Source organism: Rattus norvegicus, chromosome 5 (assembly GCF_021556685.1).
Source record: "Rattus norvegicus strain SHRSP/BbbUtx chromosome 5, alternate assembly SHRSP_T2T, whole genome shotgun sequence".
NCBI lineage: Eukaryota > Metazoa > Chordata > Mammalia > Rodentia > Muridae > Rattus > Rattus norvegicus.
The window spans coordinates 18,184,055-18,206,376 of record NC_141538.1 but is presented as its reverse complement, the minus strand read 5'-3'; the positions used below and the strand labels follow the sequence as shown (position 1 = coordinate 18,206,376).

Here is a 22,322-nt window from a genome sequence, read left to right as displayed (position 1 = left end):
GACATCTTGTACCATTTAGGACAAAGGAACTTTTTGGGAAAGGGCTACTGATAACAGAAACACCCAGCAAATTAGCCCAGAAACAGGAGAGGAAAAGGAGCCCAACTCCACCTTATTTCTTTACATCTGGCTTTGAAGGTCCCAGGCTGTTCACAACAGACCCTTGTAGGATGCCTGAAGGCCGTGCCACTCAGTGCCAGCCCCATAGCCATCACTGGACCACTGGGGATATGACTGTGGCTTGGGACATGAGCCCGCTTGTTCGCTTACTCACAGTGAAAAGAGTTTTGAAATGAGTTCTGAATAGACAGCATTTTCTTTGTGTGATTGGTAAATAACACAGAGCAAAGTTAGCAAGTTGCAGGCTTCTGCATTCTGACTCTATGCAACCTTTTTGTGGAGAGAAGGGCAGGATGTTTCTCACAGAATGTAACCTCACAGGACTACTAGAGGTAAGGAGCAAGAGAATCTGATCTGAAATAACAAATGTGGTTTTTAAGTAAAGCTACAAGAGGAGAAAAGGCTTCTGGCATCATAGTACACAAAAGCCAACACCTCTTAGCACTGTACAAGGTGCCAGTCTCAGTGGTTTGTCTTCATTTAGTCCTGATTTGAAGAAAAATAAATGAACAGACTGTCTTATTATAATTTAACATTTTTCTCTTTTAGACAGTAATGAGATATCTGAATGGATCAACATGGAGAAACCCTAGGAGAAATAGCATAAGAACACTTGGAACATATGAAAGAAAAGATAATTTTCCACATACCTGTAGACATCTACCAGGTACAGGTAAGGGCAAATACTGTCAAAAGTAGATTGTAACTTACACTGGTTTGGGCTTTGGGAGAAACCCAACAGTACTGAGGTGGGAGGACTCAACTGTTGTTTCACCTCTCTTGTGCAAGCATGGCTATGGGAGCCCGGCATCAAGTGTAGCCACTGATAGCCACCGGGAACTGTTGTTATTATTAATGCCAGCTGTGAAGGAGGAGAGCACATGTGATCTGGGTGTAGGGGACACTGAAAACATCAGATTCTACAAACGCCCTGGAAAGTGTCAGTGTGTTTACATTACAAATGCTGCCTGTGCAGTATGGAATGGTACTGAGACTGACTCATTTCTATTTAGAATTTTCTTTCAGAAAAATCACTTTTTAATGGTGCTCATATGAGAAATACATCTGTTGCTTACATATAATAAGTATCAAATATGAAGATAAGTTGAATACTTGAGTGGTTTGTTTGTCGCAATAAGAGACCTAAAACATATGTATGCTGTATGTCTCTTTATTAGAACGCAGGCACCAAATTATGGTTTTCTTCCCTTGAGAAATACAATTTGGTCTTAGTGCCAAGCTTACTTGGGTTTTTAAAACAAGAATATAGCTTTAGAACTCTCGAATGGGTACTTTGACAGATGTTCAGGGGGGCAAAGATTGCATTGGCTATCCTGTGGTACTTAAGACTCTGAATGTGCTTCTTAATGCAAAGCTTAGTAAACACTAATTTGTTAAATGATCACTTCAAGTTGTGAGTATAGAACACCAGCATTAGAACAAGATTTCTTCTGTGGTGTGGGTTGAAATGAAGCTGTTGATTCTCAGGACTGTGTCAGGTCTGAGTCGTGGACTGTTGAAGCTAGTCAGCTCCAAGCAGAAGAGAATGGGGAACAAGGCCCAAGCCCACAGCAGGTGTTTCCACAGAAAAGAATTTCTGATTTCTGACTGCATACAATATAGAGCCTTGCTCTTTCCAATTAATTCATATAAATTGATGTCAGATTAACTGGCATAGTCCCTCAGATCAACTCAGATGACTACTGCAGGAAGAAGTGATTCTCCTGAACCCTTACTCATATACCTAGGAGAAGAATGGAGACTGTCCAGGAAAATTAATGCCACCTTAGGTAAATTCACAACATACGGACTTCTTACTGATTTGTATAAAGCCAAGCTCCTTAGATGGCATATTATCTTTAGTTTGTAACTGTGGAAGTCTTCTGAAAAGAGCAGCATCTCAAACATGAAGTAAAACTAAAATTAAAAATCTCAAACTAAAAAAGCTTATGCTGATTCTTTACATTTTAAACACTGAAGCTCTATCCTCCATATTTGCACATTTATGTACGAGAAGTAAGAAGGGTAGTCCTTGAATAACACCAATAACACTGGTGATGAAACGGGTTAGAGATGTGGGAGGGTGGAGGATTTTCCATAATGTATTTCTAGAAGAATAACAGCAGAGGGCAGCTTAGAGCAATAGAACTCTAAAAAAGTTTCCAACCAGTTATCAGGAAAACAAAACTAACCAACCAACCAACCAACCAAACAAACAAACAAATAAAAATATGTAAAATAAACATCTGCTTAAAATCTGTCCTTTCAGAGGGTGCCCTTTCATTAAACTATAAATTTCTAAAGTAATGAAACACCAAGCCTGACGGTCCCTCAGTGGGCATTTTGCTGTGCAAATCTTGTGGTACAGGAACATAGTGAATTTCCTGAAGCCCCCTTTACATTTTGATCTATCTTTACGTCTACCGAGTGTTAAACAATAGGATCTTGCAAGCATAGTGCTCTGGTATTGAGCTGCATCCACAAGCAGTTGAATTTCTATTTTCTTTTTTGTTTATTTGCGTTACAGGAGTCTAAATGAACTCTACATGAACTCTAATACTAGTAATGTGTACAAATTCTTATAATGCAGCTTTTTAGGGTTACTTTAGAAAAAGTAACAAATTCAAATTCATGGAGGAATCTCTTCTCAGAATATATTTTGGGGCAAAATGTGGATTAGGACAGTTTTCCTATCACAGGCATGTTTCCTCGATAGAACATGACAGCTCATTGTCCTATGTAAAATATTTTTCTCATCAGAATTGCTACAGTGAATATCAAGGCACATTTAACCAACATTGGGACATATGTTTTTGTATTGGAAATCTGAGAAGTAATCACACTCTACACACTTCACACTAGTCTACACTCTAGACCAGAGTCTTGGAAAGACTTGGGAAAGTTCTATGTGAAACCTTTATGTTTTGTTGTAAGGTTACTATAAACCTCTGGGTTAGTGCATAAATATTTAGGAAATTGAAATGCCTTTATCCTGAATGCTGGAAGTTGGCATTTAGGGTTATCATTCTTTTAGGCTAATTAAGAGATTATGCAATCTTTTTCTCTTTTCAAAAGTTTAGTTCTGAGAGCATAACACATTAAGAGTGCTGCTCCCTTTCACACAATTTGCTTGCTTGGTTTTACCTTCTATATTACTTTGGCCCATATTGACTTAAGATATTTGACATATCAAATATTGTTGCTTTCAAAGGTTTCCCAGGCAACTGTAACAATTCATCTGGCTTCCATCAAAAGTGCCCTTGAACTTGCCTCTCATTTTCCTTGTATATTGTAACATGTGCTAAAGGAAAAATACCAGAGACTTCATGTACCAGGTTACTATGCATAATTTGGTGAAGAGAAGGATGGATTTCATGTAAATTACTTATAGATTGACAAGCCTTCAGTTTCCTGGCTCCTTTTTTGTTGAAAAAGTGGTAGAGAAAGGTCCCATACTCTTAGTTGGGTTTGGTTTTTACAGTTCCTAGGCTGACTCTTGAGTGTTCAGATGGTAATCTGTGCCCTAGGTCACTACAGTGCTACACTGGGATTGACCTGATGTCTTAGACACTGTTCTATTGCTGTGAAGAGACACCAAGACCAAGGAAACTCATAAAGAAAAACATTTAATTGGGATTGGCTTATACTCTTAGGAGTTCAGTCCATTATCCTCATTGCAGGAATCATGGAAGCATGCAGGCAGACATGGTGCTGGAGAAGTCTATTATGTAACCATTAGCAGAAAGGTAGCTTTACTGTACACAGCTAGATGAGGAGGAAGGTTATTATATGTAGTGGAACAAGGAAGCAAGTTTAGCTAATTTTGGTGGCAGGTCTCTGGAGAACAGTCTACAGCTGTAAACATTGGGAGGAAGGATTCAACATTTTTGAACGCACTGTGTCAACATCCATATATAGACTGGGAAAGCTTTGCTATTTGCACAGGTCTGAAGTATTGAGATGGTTAACATGGCTGCCTTCCCATCAAATAGTATGCACTCACTCCAGACTTTTTCTTATTGCCACATTGGGATGGAGCTCTCTGGCTCACAAGGGATTTCTCAGCCCCATATTTCTGAGTGAAATTTTTCCTCTGTGCTTAGCTGGCTCTCATCTGCTGATCCTTGAGTTCCAGACCTTATTCTTGTGTAGCTTGTCATGAAATCAGCAGCAGAGTCTCATCCCATTGTGCTCAAAGGAAAGCACTGTGATCACCTCAGGAGCTCTTAAAGTCAAGAAGGAGAAAGTTTGTTGATCCTGTGGTAGCTGCTGCTGCTCTTCCTCCTCCCATGTTATATTGCATTTTCTTTAAAATAAGGAACATCACCTCATCCAATGGGACAGTACTTCACCTTCATTTTTTTATCTTTTAATTTACTTTAGCTGTTGTCTTCAAAGCTGGTTGTATAGTTCCCATACTAGTATATTTAATCTTCAGATCTCACAGTAGAACTCTTTAATGGAACAAATTGCTTTTCTAAGGCCAGAGATCTGTAAGAGTCTCCCAGTCAATGCCACATTGAATCAGTTTTCTGAGAACTCTCTTGATTATTTGGAGAGTGCCGGAAAGGACAGCTATCTTGTTCCAGTCCTCTTCTGTCCTTCCCACCCTTTCTCCTGTATTTTATATTTCGTTGCTTTTAGTGTATGTATGGGTACTTAGACATTTTATTGAACTGTATCTAAGCAGATTTTTGAAAGTCTTTTATGGACCTGCGTGGTATTTTAATAAGGACCTTTCTATGTGTAAAGGAAAGAATGTATGATGTGGCCCATGAATTAGTGTCATTCAGTTCTTATCTTTTATGGGCTTGTGGTGACTGCTTCAAGTAATCCTTGGTTTGTTAAAATTGACAAAGATAAATAAACCTTTAGAGTAGGAAATGGAGTTTTCAGGATGTGAAATAATCAATTTGAATAAATATTTGCTATTTGTTTTCATAAAAGTTTTAATCCTAACAGAGAACTCTGTCCAGAAAAAAGGATGTAGCAGGATCAGTGAAACAGGTGGTATGAGTCACAGAGCTGCTGTCATTGAGCGGATGCGGTGTGCCTTGGCAGCGACTGTGCAACACACAGGTAGTTTTAGAATTTCTTAAGCACAAATCCAGCTGGAAAGTTCTTAATTAAATGGATGTGTTTTGACCATTTGTAACCTATTTGTGTATTCAAAGCACTGATGTTAAGTTTTGGCACCTAAGTCACAGTTTATAAACCTCAGAGAGGTATATGGCTCCCGATATGTGGACAGTTATTCCCGAGCCAGGGGATTTTGTGCAAAGCTAATTTGTATAATAGAGAATCAGTTTTTCATTGTAGCAGTTTGCTATCATGTTTCAATAACTGAATGAACATTCTGAATTAATAAGCATAACGTTTGTGTAAGCTAAAGACTAGTCTAAGCTCTGCCTTTGTTGGGGGAGCCTTAAACAAATGCTCTCCCCACCCCCATCAGCTTGTTCCAAAAGCATAAACACCATCATGAGCTTGTTCCAAGCAGGAACATTAGACTAGTTAACATAGTAACTGGCTCTAAGCAAAGTGACTTGAATATGCTGTTTTCAATTGGAGAATTGGAATGAATTATTTTCTTTTTTATATGTAGATACTTAAACTATCATATAGAAAAAGTTTGACATTACAGTCAGTAGGATTTGCAATTTGTTTTTTATCTACAGCTCTAGTTAAACTGGTACCAGATGATTGGTATTTATTCCTTGAAAAAAATGCTCAGTGCACTAAGAAGAAACGGTAGCTGGTGACAGAGGATTGGCTCACTGTCTTTCTCTGCAGTTCTGCATTGTCTCTTGTTCCAGTTCATTCATATACACAGTGCTACAGTGCTGGGTTGTAAGATCTTGTCTTATTCTGCTGCCATTTCTTCCTTGTTTCTTTCCTTTTTGCATCACCTGCTTTTTCATAAATGTTGTGAAAAGGATGGTGTGAAACCAGAAAAAGACACTGGGCATGTATGCTCTCCGGCCTGGGAAGTGCTGCTCTGCCCAGCTTCAGTCCATCCATTCCTTCTTGCAAGTAGTGTGCAAGTAGTTCTTGGAGTCAAGCCTAGTCTCAACGCTCTGAATGTGCTGTCTTATTTCATCATCTCCAGAATCCTTATAGGCAGTAGTGCTTGCTTCTGTTGTACAGATGAAGAAACTCAGTTTTCTTGAGAGAAGGAAGGAAGAATGTCCAAGAACATGTCTGTATTCAGGATCTAAACAGCGAGCCTCGGCTGCCTGCTTCACTATTTTAACTACCTGGTTTTAGTACATCTGTGTTAGTACTGACGATTCAGCCATGTTATCAGTCTACTCCACAGGGCACCCTCCACCCATTATCCATCCCCTCTTCATTCTACCCTCCCTCCCTCTTTTTCGAGCTGGTGGTGACTTCCATCCTATAAGATGTGTATTTTAACTCCCAATTATGAGTGAGGACATGTGGTGTTTGTTTTCTGTGTTTGATTTATTTTACTTAACATAATGTCCTGCAATACCTTTTAATTGAGAATATTTCCTTACTCTTCTTCTCTTGTGACCCTATTGGCCTTGAAAGTTAAAATTTGCAAAATTTTCTTCTGCTTGGGAATGTCATGATCTGGTTTATGGCATTCCTGTTTTGATTTGGAATGTCAGTAATGGTGCTGGTGCTGGAGTTTCTGTTTTGCACAACTTCAGGAAGGACTGATTTGATCATGATTGTGGTTTGGCTGTTAAGACCACATCTGCTGTATTTCTTTGTTACAGAACAAACATATTAACATCGTTTAGGGAGATAGTCTCAGAATATGTATGTTATATTTTACCTGTTTTTATCTTATCAGTTTAAATATGCATTGATGATTCTTGTCAGAATCTTTTGTTATTTTGGTTGTCAAATGCTGGTGCCTGTTTTTTTCCAAGCTCCAATGTTGACAGATTCTAGTCTTTGTTGAAAGAGAAGTCTATAGCATCTAGTCTTTATCCTATTCTGTGGGTTTTACTATTAGTCTGAGAATATTCAAAAATGTCATACAACCCCTTACTTGATTTTCACAGCATGCTCAGTAGGTAGATATTACCCAAAGTCTGTATCTGGAAAAAAAAAGAATAGCAAACAAAATCAAAGCAAATCACACTAAAAGAACAACGAGCAAAGCAGTAAAATTTCCAGGAAGGATATTTTTATTTTTTGAAGGATATTTTTTAAATTATGTTTTAAAATATTGATGGTACCTCCAGTAATACAATAAAGTTTAATAATTATAAAAAGATCCAAAAGTCAGTGAACAATGATATACAATATTGTAGCTGAATTTTTAAAATTTGACAATAGTTTAAATAGGAGAGACACAATCTTCCTCTTTTCTTTAATGTTGATGTAGTTGAACGCTACCTTGAAGATGTAATGGCAGTCTCCCCAGCTTTGGGAGAAGCCTGAAAGATTGGGCAAAGCCCTGAAGGTCCAAAGCTCATTGCTTTCTCTACACTGAAAAGAGTGGAAGGGAACTAGGAAGATCAGAATAATAAATGTAACATCCACTTTAGAAGGCTATGGCGATTTAGCAGAATGGGCTGCAAAAGAAAATGAGACAATTTGTAGGGAGAATGAGCTCAGGGGACAAGGAATGCAAAGGTCTTTGGAGAATTCCTCCTCTGGAGCAATGAGGGACTTAGGACTGGAGCACTCTATTATTCTTTCCTCACCCACAAGGAGGGAGCTGTGTAACTCTTAGCAGGGAACTTGAAATTGTATCACAAAGGAGCTATGGAGCAGCTATGTCTTGTAGCTTTGATAATCTATGGGAAAGAGCCAGGCTGTCTTTAAGGATGTAGATCAGACTTAGGGTTTTAAAATAAAGACATAAACTAAACCTACACAAAACCTGACTAATTGCTCCTACTGGACAGTGCTCATTGGTGTTAGGCCAAAAGAGATGACCCACACTCTTGTTTACAGTAAGAGAGTGGCAAGAACTCAGGAAGAAGGAAACTCTGGAGGGAAAGAAACTCCTATGTTTGTTTTTTTGTTTTTTTGTTTTTGTTTTTGTTTTTGTTTTGTCCCCTCACCCAAAAATCAGGATTCCCTCAAACCTGGTATAACTGTTCTCTATAGCAAAAAGCTTGCAAAAGTCTCCAGCAACCCCTACATGTAGTCTTTACAACTGGAAACACCTATAATTCTCACACTTGAGCCCAACTTATAGACTACCAGGAGTTGACACATTGCAGTACTCAGGCGAGGGAGTCCCACATTGTGTCATACTCTAACTTATGTCCTACAGGCTATTACTGCTAGAGCATGCACATCTTGTTGGACCACTGAGGCTGTCTCATACCCCACATCCCGGTTGCTACTGTATTTTATTTAACATTAGCTAAATAGAACCTGGCTCCAGTAGATCTGCTATAGCCTTTATGGCACCTGAACCAGTGTAATTCCTGACTCTCCAGGAATGAGGGCTGTTCCTAGGAGGACAGTCATGATCTTGGCACCCACATGCATAATATACCCTGTCCCTGATTAGCAGGAGCTCCACACAGCAGAACAGTTACACCCTTAGTACCTGAGAGACTCTGTTGCCATGCCCTCTTGGCTGATCTGTGACATACCACTCACTAGGCCAAACATCTGTAGCGCCCCATCTTTGTAGATCTGGGATCAAAGCAGCTGAGGTCAGAAGCCCTCATTTCATTTCTCCCAAACCCCTAGGATCTAAGTCATAAGTGCAATGTACATTTCTGGGCCCAAACTACTGCATCTCCTCTTATAGTATTGTAAGGTATCATTCTGGCCCATCAGCCCCAGAGAGGAAGACATAGCAGCTACTGTCACAGGGGCAGCAATAGTTAGCCTAAGGCCCAGCCTGAAGTGGGAACTGAAGCTTCTCAAATCTATCTTCCACCATGTCCATGAGTACTTCTTCATAGCCAGTGCTCGCTTGGAGGAAATGAGGTATGAGTTCCTGCTGGCTGGGGTGAGAGGGACTGAAACCAGGTCAGCACCCTGACTGCATCTTCCTTCATATGCTGTGGGATTCATTCATATCTGTTGCCGCATCACAGAATTACAACTTGTTGTGCCCTCCACCTGCTCAGTGGAATCTGATGGCTCTAACTTGTTTGCTGTCTTGGAGTAACAACTTGAGTTATCATCTGGCAGCAGGCAGGCTGAGCTGATGGCTAAAGTTGTACAGAATCTGATATAGGGCTGGTCCAGAAGAAGTGGTTAATAATATATTATTTGGGTATTGTACATCTACCTCTCTGTGTTTCCCTCAAGAGGGCCTCTATAGAAGGCAGAGTGGTTGGGGATAGTTCCTATCCTAAAGTCAGTTTGCTAACTTCTTATACTAGCTTGGTTGTGGTAGTTTGAATATGCTTTCCCCAGGGATTGGCACTATAAGGAGGTGTGGCCTTGTTGAAGGAAGTGTGCCACTGTGGGGGTCGGCTTTAAGACTCTCCTCCTAGCTGCCTGAGGACAGTCTGCTGCTGGCTTCTTTGGGTGAAAATGTAGAACTCTCTGCTCCCCCCAGTACCATGCCTGCCTGGATGCTGCTGTGTTTCCTGCCATGATGATAATGGACTGAAACTCTGAACCTGTAAGTCAGCCTCAGTTAAATGTCCTCTATAAGAGTTGTCTTGGTCATGGTGTCTTTTCACAGCAGTAAAACCCCAACTAAGACACCGGCTATAGTGGCAACTGCCCACAAACAAGCTAGCTAACTGGCAGAAACAGAATCAAGACAAATTCCAACTGTCCAGTGTCAGGGATCCATTCATGATCTGGACTCCTCCAAAGGCCAGGGTCATTTTTCTAGCTCGGCCTATCTTTTCATCTTTTCATCTAGGCTCTGGCTGACTTAACTCTACTGCTACTGCTATTCTTGCTAGTCATCCTATTGTACTGGGGTTTTCTACTGCAACTAGACTACACTTTCACCACTAGTCTCTCATGGTTTTCTTCATGGTGTCAAGCCTCAACTTCTTTGCATGACACCTTCAGTCCTAGGCCTTCAGCTGCCACTGAGGTTGTACCTCCACTAATGGCCCTTCTTGGCTCTCACAGTGCCAAGAATCAGCCATTCTTCATGACCCCTTCATGCCTTCCAAAACAGTCCACCTGGTGACTCTTACATACTACCAAGTTTGGCTACTAGCACAATGTCTATCTCTGGAACACAGCTTCTTTGTGCTCTCATAAAATACTTCCCAGATGAATTTACCCCAATAATATAGGTTTCTTCTTAATCACTGCTAATTTTTAGTTCCAGCTGATCAGTATCAATTGTCCAAATAATTCCTTCTGTTCTTGACTCTAAAGCCAGAGCCACATGGTCAAAGCTGCCTAGTTCAAAGCAAGTTCTGCTGCTTGATGGGACTGGAATGTGGCCTTCTTATTCTATTATATCTTTACCAGTTTTTATGTTTTTGATGATTTACTTTATTGATGAAGCTTGGCTGTCCTGGAATTTGCTCGGTAGTCTGACTTGAACTCTGCATGTTTCTGTCTCCTGAGTGCTGGGATTAAAGGTATTTTCCACCATGCCTGGACCTAAGCATTTCTTTAATTCCCTTTTCACAAGATCTTTTTTTTTTAAGCATGGCCACTATACCTCAAGATCCAGATCAAAAGCAAAAAGCATGTACCATTCCATATCCAAGTGTGGATCACAGGTATGTCCTCTATTTCTGGATTGTGGTTCATTTCAGATATAGTCAAGTTGGTTATCATAAAACAGCCATCACAAATCCCTTGTCAATTTGATTCACAAATCATAGCCCCTTATATCTAAATAAAAACAATAACCAGGTCATAATAATGCCTAACATGATATAGCTATCCCTTGTTCAACTGTAAGTGAATGCATAAACAATAAGGTTAGATGGATGAGATCTTGCCTTGAAGTCACCATTCTCTTATTTCAACTTAATATCATTTAACAGAGAATTTAGCTCCATTCCACTTCCTGGTGCCATTTAATCTTTGAACTATACTATATTTTTCCCTTTTCAGTTTTCTACATGTGATCAAAGGCTCTTCATAAGAGCAAACCACAGGACAGAGTCTATGATAGACTATTTTGAGATTTTCATTTTCCATGCAATTAATCTAAATATCTTCACGTTAGTCTTGGGCAGACTCTTTGGACAAGGGCAAAAGCCCTTATTCTTACCAAAGTATAACAAGAATAGTTTATAGTGTGTATTGTTTAGGAGGCATCTGGAATACCCCTGACAAACAATTCTAGAAGATCTCCCACCTGGCACTCAGAATTTTATTTGGCAACCTGTGGTCTGGAAGGAATAGGAACATTACTCCTCATGGAGGTTAGCCACAGTTTAATGTATATGTGTCTGTCTGTCGGTCTGTCTTCTGTCTGTCTGTCTGTCTGCCTGCCTGCCTGCCTGCCTGTCTTAGGGTTTCTATTGCCGTGCCTAGACACCATGACCATGACAACTCTTATAAAGGAAAGCATTTAATTAGGGTTGGCTTACAGCTCTGAAGTTTAGTCCATTACCATCACAGCAGGAAGCATGGTGGCACATAGGCAGACATGATCCTGGAGAAGTAGCTGAGAGTTCTTTATCTAGATTGGCTGGCAACACAGAAAGAGAGAGGGGAGTTGGGAGGGAGAGGGAGAGAGAGGGAGAGAGAGGGAGAGAGAGAGACTGGGCCTGACTTGGGCATTTAAAAATCCCAAAACCCACCCCCAGTGACACATTTCCCCTCCGACAAAGCCAAACCTACCCCAACAAGAATACAAATACTCTTCAGATCTCTAATTCTTTTTAACATAATTCTGTCTGGAACTGGTTCCATACCCAGTCTGCAGCTTTTGTTGGCAGGTATCCTACAGTCTGGTATTTTGAATATCTTGCAGTTTCCAAGGCAATCAGGCTTTACCTTCACAGCTTCATACAATGGCCTCTCTGGGCCTTCCTGCAGAGATACCCTTGTTATATGACTGGCCCCAGTTGTTTTTCTTAGCCATGGAGTAGGATTCTATAACTCCTTTCTTGTATCCTTAACTCTAAAGCCAGAACCATGGGGTCAGAGCTGCCGAGTTTGGCTTGCTGGGCCTGGACTATGGCTCCCTCATTTAAATATATTTTCATCAGCTTTCTGTTTTTGATGGTTTCCTTTACTGCTAAAGCTTGGTTGTTCTGGCACTCTCTCTGTAGACCAGCATGGCCTTAAACTCAGAAATTTACATGCTTCTGGCTCCCAATTGCTGGAATTAAAGGCAAGTGTCACCAAGCTTGGCCCTAAGTTTTTCTTTTTTTCATGAGTTAGAAGCTTGGTTAGGTGAGGCCTTACTCTGAGGCTAGCACGTTCTGTCTTCCATTTAGTTTCTGGCTTTTCTTTAATCTGGTTATCTTCTTCAACCTAGGCTTTAGCTCCATTCTACTTCCTGGTGCTCCTTTATCTCCTCAGGCTGTACATTTTGTATTCTTACTTGCTCAACTTTGTCCTTCTCTTTATCATTCTTCATAAGGATAGCTGTGAATAACAAAGCAAGACATTCAATACTACAAAGTCTGAAAGCCTCCTTTGCCAAAGCTCTTAATCGAAAACTCTTCAATTTAGCCTCTGGCAGATTTGGGGGACAAGGCAAGAAAGCGACCACATTCTTAGCCAAAATATCACAGTCTAATATATACATATAGTCTATAGGCCACATACTAATATTTTTATTTATTTATTTATTATCAAACCTCTTGAACACTCATAGTTCAAATCACCCTCACTACCATTACCTTCCAAGATCCTACTTATATGTCACATCAAGCCCTGCTTAAAGTATCCAGTTGATTTTCTAATTTGAATTCCCCCAAATAAAAGCATGGTTCAGCTTATCATAGTAGTACCCCAGTACCTGGTACCAACTCTTTCTTAGGTTTCAGTTGCTGTGAATAGACACCATGACCATGGCAACACTTATAAAGGAAAACATTTAATTGGGTCTGGCCTTCAGTTTAGAGGTTTATTCTATTATGTTTGTGGCTGAAAACATGGCAGCATGCAGGCAGACATGGTCCTGAAGAGTTAGCTCAAAGAGTTCTACATCTGAATTGACAGGCAGCAGGAAGAAAGAGAGACACTTGGACACTTAAAGCCCCAAAGCCCACCCCGTGATACACTTCCTACAACAAGGCCATACTTATCTCAACAAGAACGTGCAATAGTGCTGCTTCCTAATCACTAAGATTTAAGTATATGAGTCTATTGGAGCCATACCTATTCCATCTACTATGTGTGTGTGTGCATGTAAAAAACTATCTTATAAAATAATGGCTTTCCATATAGTTCTCTCAAACATCCTTAGTGTTGTCCATCCCTCCCCTTTTCCCTACTCTCTGGGATGTTTCTAAACGTTGAAGTTTCAAATCATTGCACGTTCTTGCTACAATCCAGTTCCCAAATCCTTTGAATCTGCCTCGTGGCCACATTATTCACAGAAATGATCCTATTTCTCAGTACCAACTTTCTAGCTGATTATTCTCCTTGTTGTCATGACTGAATATCTGGCAAAAAAAAGGTTAATTTTAGCTCACAGTTCAAGAATGAAATTCCTCATATTGGAGAAGTCATGGCAGCCAGAACCTGAGGAAGCTGATTACATCAGGTTCTCAGTCAGGAAACACAGAGAAATGAATATTTTTGTTCTTTTCATTTACTTATTTATTTTCAAACCAGAACCCCAGTCAACAGTGTTGTTCATATTTCGAGTGGGTCTTCCCACCCCAGTCCAACCTAGAACCCCCAGCCCCAGCCTCAGAGATTCTCAGAGGTTTGTCTTCTATATTATCCTATATCCTGTCAAGTGGACAATATTTACCACCATACCCTTCTTCTGTAGGGTCTGATAACTGCTTGAGTCTTTCTTCCCCCTTGCTTCTTTGGACATCTGTTTGCAGTTATGTCATGCTGCATAAGGAATCTGCTGTCCTGTATGTGTCTGCTCACTGATCCACCATCTCTGGGAGTGAGTGGTGGCTTGTCATACAGTGCTATCCACCACACCCCTTCTCTTCAGGACAAGACTTTGCTTACTAGGTATGAAGAAAACATTTGTGAAATGACATGGAACTTTCATGGGAGAATAAGGGAGGTCCTGAGCGTGGGCCTCTAACACAGGAAAGGGAAGGGTATCTGGCTGAGGCCCTGCCACCTGGTAGGAGGGAAAGATAGTAGCACTGGCCAGCTGGCTAGGCAAGAGACAAAGACAAACTTTGCCTTGCTCACAATGGGCAAAAGGCTGGTCCTGGGTACACACTACACACATCTTTTTTTTTTTAAATAAATAAAACAGTTGTATTCATGGTGAACTAGCAAGAGGAAGATGCAACAGGTGCCAAAGATGAATAGACATTATTATTCATTTATTAATTGGAAACCAATCCCAGATTTGCTTCTTCCTTTCCTACCACGTGGCTTCTGCTGAGTGTAATTTTTACTTTTTAGTGCTGTCTGCACCTGTGGCCTTTGGACCTACTGTTTATGACAGATGGGCCCGGCTGTGTTTGCACCATTTAGTGGCTTCCCTCCTCCTGCAGCACTCCATGCTGCCATCATTGGCTCAGGCACACTGGGCATGTTTGCTGGTAAAGGTTTGAATCTATTGCTCAGCTTTTGAACTCGTAGTATCCCCTCCTTACATGAAGAGTGGGTTTCTACATCACATGTCATTTTTCCTTCTTGTCAGGTCTCTGTCTCTCAACACATAATGCTCAATTATGAGCAGATCAGAAGGATGTTGAAATAAGATGAATGGTTGAAGTTCTCAGTAGCTGCTTTTAAGAAGGATTAGATATATCTTGTACCTGGATGTATGGAAAAGGAAAAATTTGTTTTATGTCTCGAAAGACAGATATGTTTTTAATCTGTGCACTTTGGACTTTCTTAGGGAGATTTACCTGCTGGCTTTATTTATTTTTACCTTAACAGATGTTAACTCAGATTTTAGATCAGCACAAAGTAAATGTTTGCCTAATAGAGGTAATAATGATGATGTTTCATCTTGAAGCTATGTCAATCTGGAGAAACAAACTCCACACCAGAGTCAGAACAGTACCTCTACAGTTTTTTGTAAAGATGTATGTATGTATGTATGTATGTATGTATGTATGTATGTATGTATGTATGTATGTATACGGCGTGCTTCCTGTGTGTATGCTTGCATACCAGAAGAGGGCACCAGATCTCATTATAGATAGTTATGGGCCACTATGTGGTTGCTGGGAACCGAACTCAGGACCTTTGGAAGAGCAGCCAGTGCTTTTAACCACTGAGCCATCTCTCCAGCCCCAACCCTTCCACTTTTAACCTGATTCCTCAACAAATGTCAGGATCATGTGCTCATTGCTAACTGGTCATTTAGAACCCACTTTTAGTCAACCAGCTGAGAACATTTTATATTGATATGCTTAAATGTTTATTTAAATATTTTGATATTGTTGAAGTAAATGCACAGAGAAGTGGTGAGTGCTAGCCTTAGTATATATATATATATTTACTGAGAATATATATACTGAGAATCTGGGTGCATGTTCATAATTGTTGGCTTCCCTGTTGCCAGCTATACTACTGCCCCAGGGTACCACATAGATGAAGAAAGGCAGGCTACTTCTATGCAGTGGGAAGGCATGTGAACAAGAGTGAGAAGCGATAGAGCTCTTCAGAGTGAGGATCTTAATGGCTCTGCAGGCCTTCATGATACAGAAAAGTCCCTTAAGAACCAGCTAAGCTAAGGTTAGCCTCAATCCCCTTCTAGTACATTCATTATGCACACAGATCAAGGGGAACTACTGGGATTCCATGGCTGTTCTGCTGATATTCAGATGCATAATAAATACAGCAGCCTGCTCTTCTCTCCATGTCTAGGATGAGTGGAATTAGAACACACAAATTACTGAGTAATGCTTAAAACCTTAAGGGAGAACTCAAGGTGTGGATGGTGCATGCATCAATGTGCATTGAAACCACCACCAATGGATGTTTTCTTCCTTGCCCACGTTCTTTCAGCATCCTTATAGTCCATTGTGCAGAGAACCTCATTGAAGCCATCTCTGGAATAGATAATGCCCAGTCTAAGGAATACAATGCTTTTTGTTAGACTAATGTGTTCCTCACGAAACTCTCTGTACTATCTCCTCTCTTTCCTGTGAATTCTTACTAACAACATGCTCCAAAGGTAGAATCTTTTGTGGAGACTCCAAGTGTTTCTCATTTCTCCCAAGTGATGTCTAGACTCTGCAGATGCCTTCGAGTACCTAAAAATGGGACCTGAGCCACTGTCTCCATTTCTAAACTTGTCTTCTCTAACTTTCTATTTGCTGTTTATATAGGTTACTTTTGCAACACTGTGATAAACACCATACCAAGGCGATTCATAGTGGAAGGGTTTATTTGGGTTTATAGTTCCAGAAGGATAAGGCTCCCTCACTGTCACAGCAAGGAAGCTTGACAATGGACAGGCATAGCCCCTGGGGCAGCTGTGAGCTAAGAGCCCACATCTCAAACCACAAAGAGGAAAGAGAAAGAGAAAGAGTGAATGTGAAATGGTGAGAATTTTCAAAGCCTTAAAGGCCTCTCCACCTAGCAATGCACTTCAACTAGAAAGCCATATCTTCTAAGCCTCCCCAAACAGAATCACTAGTTGGGGAAGAAGTATTCAAATGCTCAACCACACACTGTCTTTGATGTCTTTCTATGGGTTTGCTAGCCAGATACTTTTGGGGACTGCAGTATAGTCTCTTTACTGTGATTTTCCTGTTCCTATCCATCTAACTTAGTTCCTCTTCTTCAAGTTTCATTAGAGTCAACTTTTGAGTCATTCTCACGTGTGTGTGTGTGTGTGTGTGTGTGTGTGTGTGCATGCATGTATGTTTTTTTCTCTTGAACCCTAACATTTCTCTTCCGTGTTACTCATGACATCAGTCAGCTAAGTGCTAATGCACCGTGCAGCACCACCCTCTGGATATCCCAGGCTTCATCACACATAAAAAAACAAAGAGAAACAAAAAAACCTTGTAAAATACTACTGTACGTTTACATGTGGTACATGCTTAAGATGAGAGCTGAGCTATGCAAGACATGGCACCATACCTTGAGAACAGTCGGAGTTTTTAGGAAGGTTTGGGCTAGTGCCCTCCTGTCACAGGTGGAAGAAAACTTCTGAAGTTGGAAGGGAGGAATCAGCAACATCCTTAGTGAGTACAGCTTATGATACATGAAAACTGGGAACCTGAAATCTCAGGTGGGCATGGGTATAGATTTGTGTTTCTATTTGGCGAGACAGAACTAGGCACACTTTATAGTGTTCCCAGCATTTCTCACACAGTATTACACACAAGTGAAGCAAAGTTGCCTTATGTCCTGGATGCTCAGGTTCTCTCTAACATTCCATTTGTATTGGAATAGAATCATGCTCTCAGAATATGTATTACAGCAAAATGTACTGTATCTACAACACTGTTATTTGAATTGGTTCATCAGATTCCCTCATAGGAATGTGCCCTCCTGTAAGGCAAATACTCTGTTCATCTTTTCACAGTCATAGTTCCTCCCTGTGCCTGGCACAGGGGAGGGTCAGTGTGCATTAAGCTAGTAGAAAACATTGTTATGTTTGATCAGCGATCATATAACTTTTACTTAAAACATTTAAAGGTACCTGTGTTAACAGTCTAATTTTTTTAATTTTAGTTATTGAGTGACGATGTAGGGCTCAATAATTGTTTTCTTTTCAAAAGCATTATGGATGGGCCGGTAATTCCAGTAATGGGGAAGCTGAGACAAGAGAATCATGACTTCTAGCCCAGTCTGGCCTAAATTAACCAAAATTTAAAAGTTAGAACCAGAAAAAGATGAAAGAAAAAGATGAAAATGAAACCGTCATAGTTTCTATACCAACACTGCTGCAGAGTCAGAAGGACTTTTCTGGATCCTGGAAAGCATTCTGAAGATAGCCCTCTTACGTTTTACATGACACTAGCCCAAGAAAGCATAGCATTTTGAGTAGTCCTTAAAAGGGATGGCATAAAGAGGAATATGCAAATGGAAACTATGTGTTTTGAAGAGGCCGTCTTCTCCATATAAGCATGGCCTGGAAACACACCACAGTCTTTCAGAACCGCAGTCACAGAAAGAGACAAAGTGTGACAGTCTGGAGTATTAAAGATGGTAACTTTGAGTTTAGTTTGGCCTTAATTCTAGGGTTTTGTTTGGGCAAATCAAACTCATTGAGACCATTGACAAGCTGCCACAGCAAAACTTTCTACTTCAGCCAAGGACCCATGGATGTCGTCCATCATCTGGACTTCCAGAAACAAGAAGAACCATGAGAAGATGCTGAAAATAACTTGGCCAAGAGGGGTAAAACCTACTACTCTATCTGCCATCTGTTCAGTTTTAGAAGTCTGGTTGTTCTTAGTTTATGAACAAAAGAGAAAAATATAAACAGGGAAGATTGAGAAATAAAAGAAAAGAAAGGAGGATGAGAGGAAGAATTTATTTGTAAACCTATGTAAAAACCTCTCATAGAATAATGGTGGGGTCTGGCTTTTTTCTCTTAAAAATTGGAAGGTGATGGTATCTACAGGTTTTTGTTTAGCTAGCACTGTTTGGTTATACTCACCTGGTGAATAAAACACTTGACTCTCAGTTTGTTTTTCTTTTGTGTATGTGTGTTTATTTGAGGAGCAGGAAAAAATGAGACAATAAAATAATAAATTGCCTTTGGATATATAAATGGTTCTGGGGTTTTGGAATTGGTCATTATCGTAGGGTGGTTTCTTTGACTGGCTCATTTGATATAGTCCTAACACAAGTCCCATTAGGAGAATGACTTGAGAGCACTGGTATGTTCAGCTTAATGAAGTATTTGTCTAGTTTGAAAATTCAAACCACCATCCTTCTTGGCCAGGATAATCTGTAGCTACATTCTAAGTATACCCACTGTAAATTTAGCCTCACCCCTCATCAGGGAAACTGCTCTTTGATCATGATGTGACCTTGCAGGGCCCAGTCTCAGTGGATGCACAATAAAACACCTTGTATATCTAATGCTCAGAGAACCTTGCAGAAGAGAGGTAGAAAGATTGTCAGAACCAGAGGATCAGCGAGCTTGTTGTGAGCTTGTGTCTCCTGGTGATATTAAAAGCTACATCCATAAAAATCTGATCAACATGAGTGTTTTTCTGAATATGAGCAGATCAAGGATGACACCAAATAGACATGCCAAGCGGACAGTGGAAAGATCACATGGCTTCAACCCTACACAAAGAATTATAGAGAACTGAGGAATGCTGAGAGCAGGGAAATAGACTTCCCCAGGGAAGATCACACCAACTGGTTATCCACAAAAACATAAATACATGAGTTATTTCATAAAGCCCCATAATTCCCCTTCTTAATTGTTCTGTTACTTTCATTTTTTTAAAATTTAAGATTACTGTATTTCCTTACCAGAGTAACCCACTACTTTTCAAATTGGGCACACATTAAAACTAAAATGGAAATTTTAATTACATGTAGATTTTGAATTATCAATACAGATACCAAGTTACTACACAAAACATCCACAGGAACTTTTTCCATTTTTATTGAATCGTTCACAAACATTTCCTACATCATTCAACACACAACAGAGAAGTGGTACATCGTTTTTCTTCCATTAAACAGTGTGACGCAGTATTCTGGAAAGGTTTCCTAATACTAGAGAAGGACTGAAGGGAGTCCTGCATTTTTCTAAAAAAAATCTGCTTCTCTTTAAAAAGCCAACATTCCTCTGTTTGAAAGGTGTTCAGCATTTGAGGTGTAGTGAAATCTTTGATGCTCACCAGATGTAGTGTTTTAGTTCGTTACAAACAGGGTTTGGGGGAAGGCATGTAAAACTAACAATGATATTTTGAAACAGCAGCAGAGTGATTGACTTTTATTGTTTGTTCATTATTGGTGGTTTAAAAAAATTCCCCACATGTAATTCTTGTGAACACCTTGATTTGTGGTCACTATAATATTGGGAAGGGGAACCAGGAGGAAAGTAACAGTCCACATTTGTTCAGAGCAATGTTCTTAAGATGTAATACTTTTTTGTAAGAACAGTTTTATGATTTTTTATAGCGGTGGTTGTCAATTTTTTAAATCATTTTTATTGTTTTTTATTTTTATTTATTTTTTTAAATTTTTATTGTTTTTAATTTACATTTCAAATATTATTTCGTTTCCCATTTTCCAGTCCATAAACCCCTATCCTCATCTCATCCTCATCCCCCTTCTTCTATGAGGGCGTTCCCCTACCTATCCACCTACCCCTTCTCATCTTCCCACCCTAACATTCCCCTACATTGGGAGGTTGAGCCTTGGTAGGACGAAGGGCTTCTCCTCCCATTGATGCCCAACAAGGCATCCTCTGCTACATATGTAGCTAGGATCATGGGTCAGTCCATGTGTACTCTTTGGATGGTGGTTTATTCCTTGGGAACTCTGGTTGGTTGGTATTGTTGTTCTTATGGGGTTGCAAACCCCTTCAGCTCCTTCAATCCTTTCTCTATCTCCTCCAGTGTGGACCCAGTTCTCAGGTCAATGGTTGGCTGCTAGTATCTGCCTCTGTATTTGTCATGCTCCAGCAGAGCCTCTCAGGAGACAGCTATATCAGGCTCCTGTCAGCATGCACTTCTTGGCATCAGCAATATTGTCTGGGTTTGGTGGCTGATCCCCAGGTGGGTCAGGCTTTGAATGGTCATTCCTTCAGTCTCTGCTCCAGACTTTGTCTTCATATCTCTTCCTATGAATATTTTTGTTCTCCCTTTTAAGAAGGACTGAAGCATCAGCACTTTAGACATCCTTCTTGAGCTTCATGTGGTCTGTGGATAGTATCTGAGCTTTTGGGCTAATATCCACTTATCAGTGAGTGCATACTATGTGTGATTTTTTTTTGTGATTGGATTACCTCACTCAGGATGATATTTTCTAGTTCCATTTATTTGCCTAAACATGAAGTCATTGTTTTTAATAGCTGAGTAGTACTCCGTTGTGTAGATGTACCGCTTTGTCTGCATCCATTCCTCTGTTGAAGGGCATCTGGGTTCTTTCCAGCTTCTGGCTATTATAAATAAGGCTGCTATGAACATAGTGGAGCACGTGTCTTTGTTGTATGTTGGAGCATCATTTGGGTATATGCCCAGGAGTGGTATAGCTGGGTCCCCAGATAGTACTATGTCCAATTTTCTGAAGAACCTCCAGACTGATTTCCAGAATGGTTGTACCAGCTTGCAATCCCACCAACAATGGAGGAGTGTTCCTCTTTCTCCACATCCTCACCAGCATCTGTTGTCACCTGAGTTTTTGACCTTAGCCATTCTGACTGGTGTGAGGTGGAATCTTGGGATTGTTTTGATTTGTGTTTTCCTGATGACTAAGGATGTTGAACATTTCTTTAGGTACTTCTCAGCTGTTAGTTATTCCTCAGTTGAGAATTGTTTAGCTCTGTACCCCATTTTTAATAGGTTTATTTGATTCTCTGGAGTCTAACTTTGTGAGTTCTTTGTATATTTTGGATATGAGCCCTCTATCTGTTGTAGGATTGGTCAAAATCTTTTCCCAATCTGTTGGTTGCTGTTTTGTCCTAATGACAGTGTCCTTTGCCTTACAGAAGCTTTGCAGTTTTATGAAGTCCTGTTTGTCAATTCTTCATCTTAGAGCATAAGCCATTGGTTTTCTGTTCAGTAAAATTTCTCCTGTGCCCATGTGTTTGAGGCTCTTTCCCACTTTCTCTTCTATTACTTTTGTGGAGGTCTTTGATCCACTTGGACTTTACCTTTGTACAAGTAGATAAGAATGAATCCATTTGCATTCAGTTGAACCAGCACCACTTGTTGAAAATGCTATCTTTTTTCCACTGGATGGTTTTAGCTCCTTTGTCAAAGATCAAGTGACCATAGGTTTTGATTTTTAAAACAAGGTTAGTAAGTAGTTTTGGTGATTTTTTTTATTATTATTTTGATTTTGAAATTTTACTTAATCTTTTTTTTAACTCTCCCAGATTTTATTCTCCTCCTGGTACACCCTCTGACTGTTCCACATCCTATACTCCCACACACACCACCTCTCCCCCAGTCTCCACGAAGATGTACACCCCACCACCACCACTAGACCTCCCCATTCTCTGGGGCCTCCAGTCTTTCGAGGGTTAGGTGCATCTTTTCTGACTGAACCCA

The 22,322-nt window shown here is 40.2% G+C and overlaps 1 long non-coding RNA gene across 1 annotated transcript in view; it reads left to right on the top strand.

Moving 5' to 3' along the window:
* The first annotated feature begins 349 nt into the window (after nucleotides 1-349).
* LOC148005645 (uncharacterized) overlaps nucleotides 350-22,322 on the top strand; it is a 207,168-nt gene continuing 185,195 nt past the window's right edge. The window contains exons 1-2 of the long non-coding RNA XR_015620111.1: nucleotides 350-452; nucleotides 670-793. This is a non-coding gene — a long non-coding RNA (uncharacterized LOC148005645). The remainder of the gene's footprint in view (nucleotides 453-669; nucleotides 794-22,322) is intronic.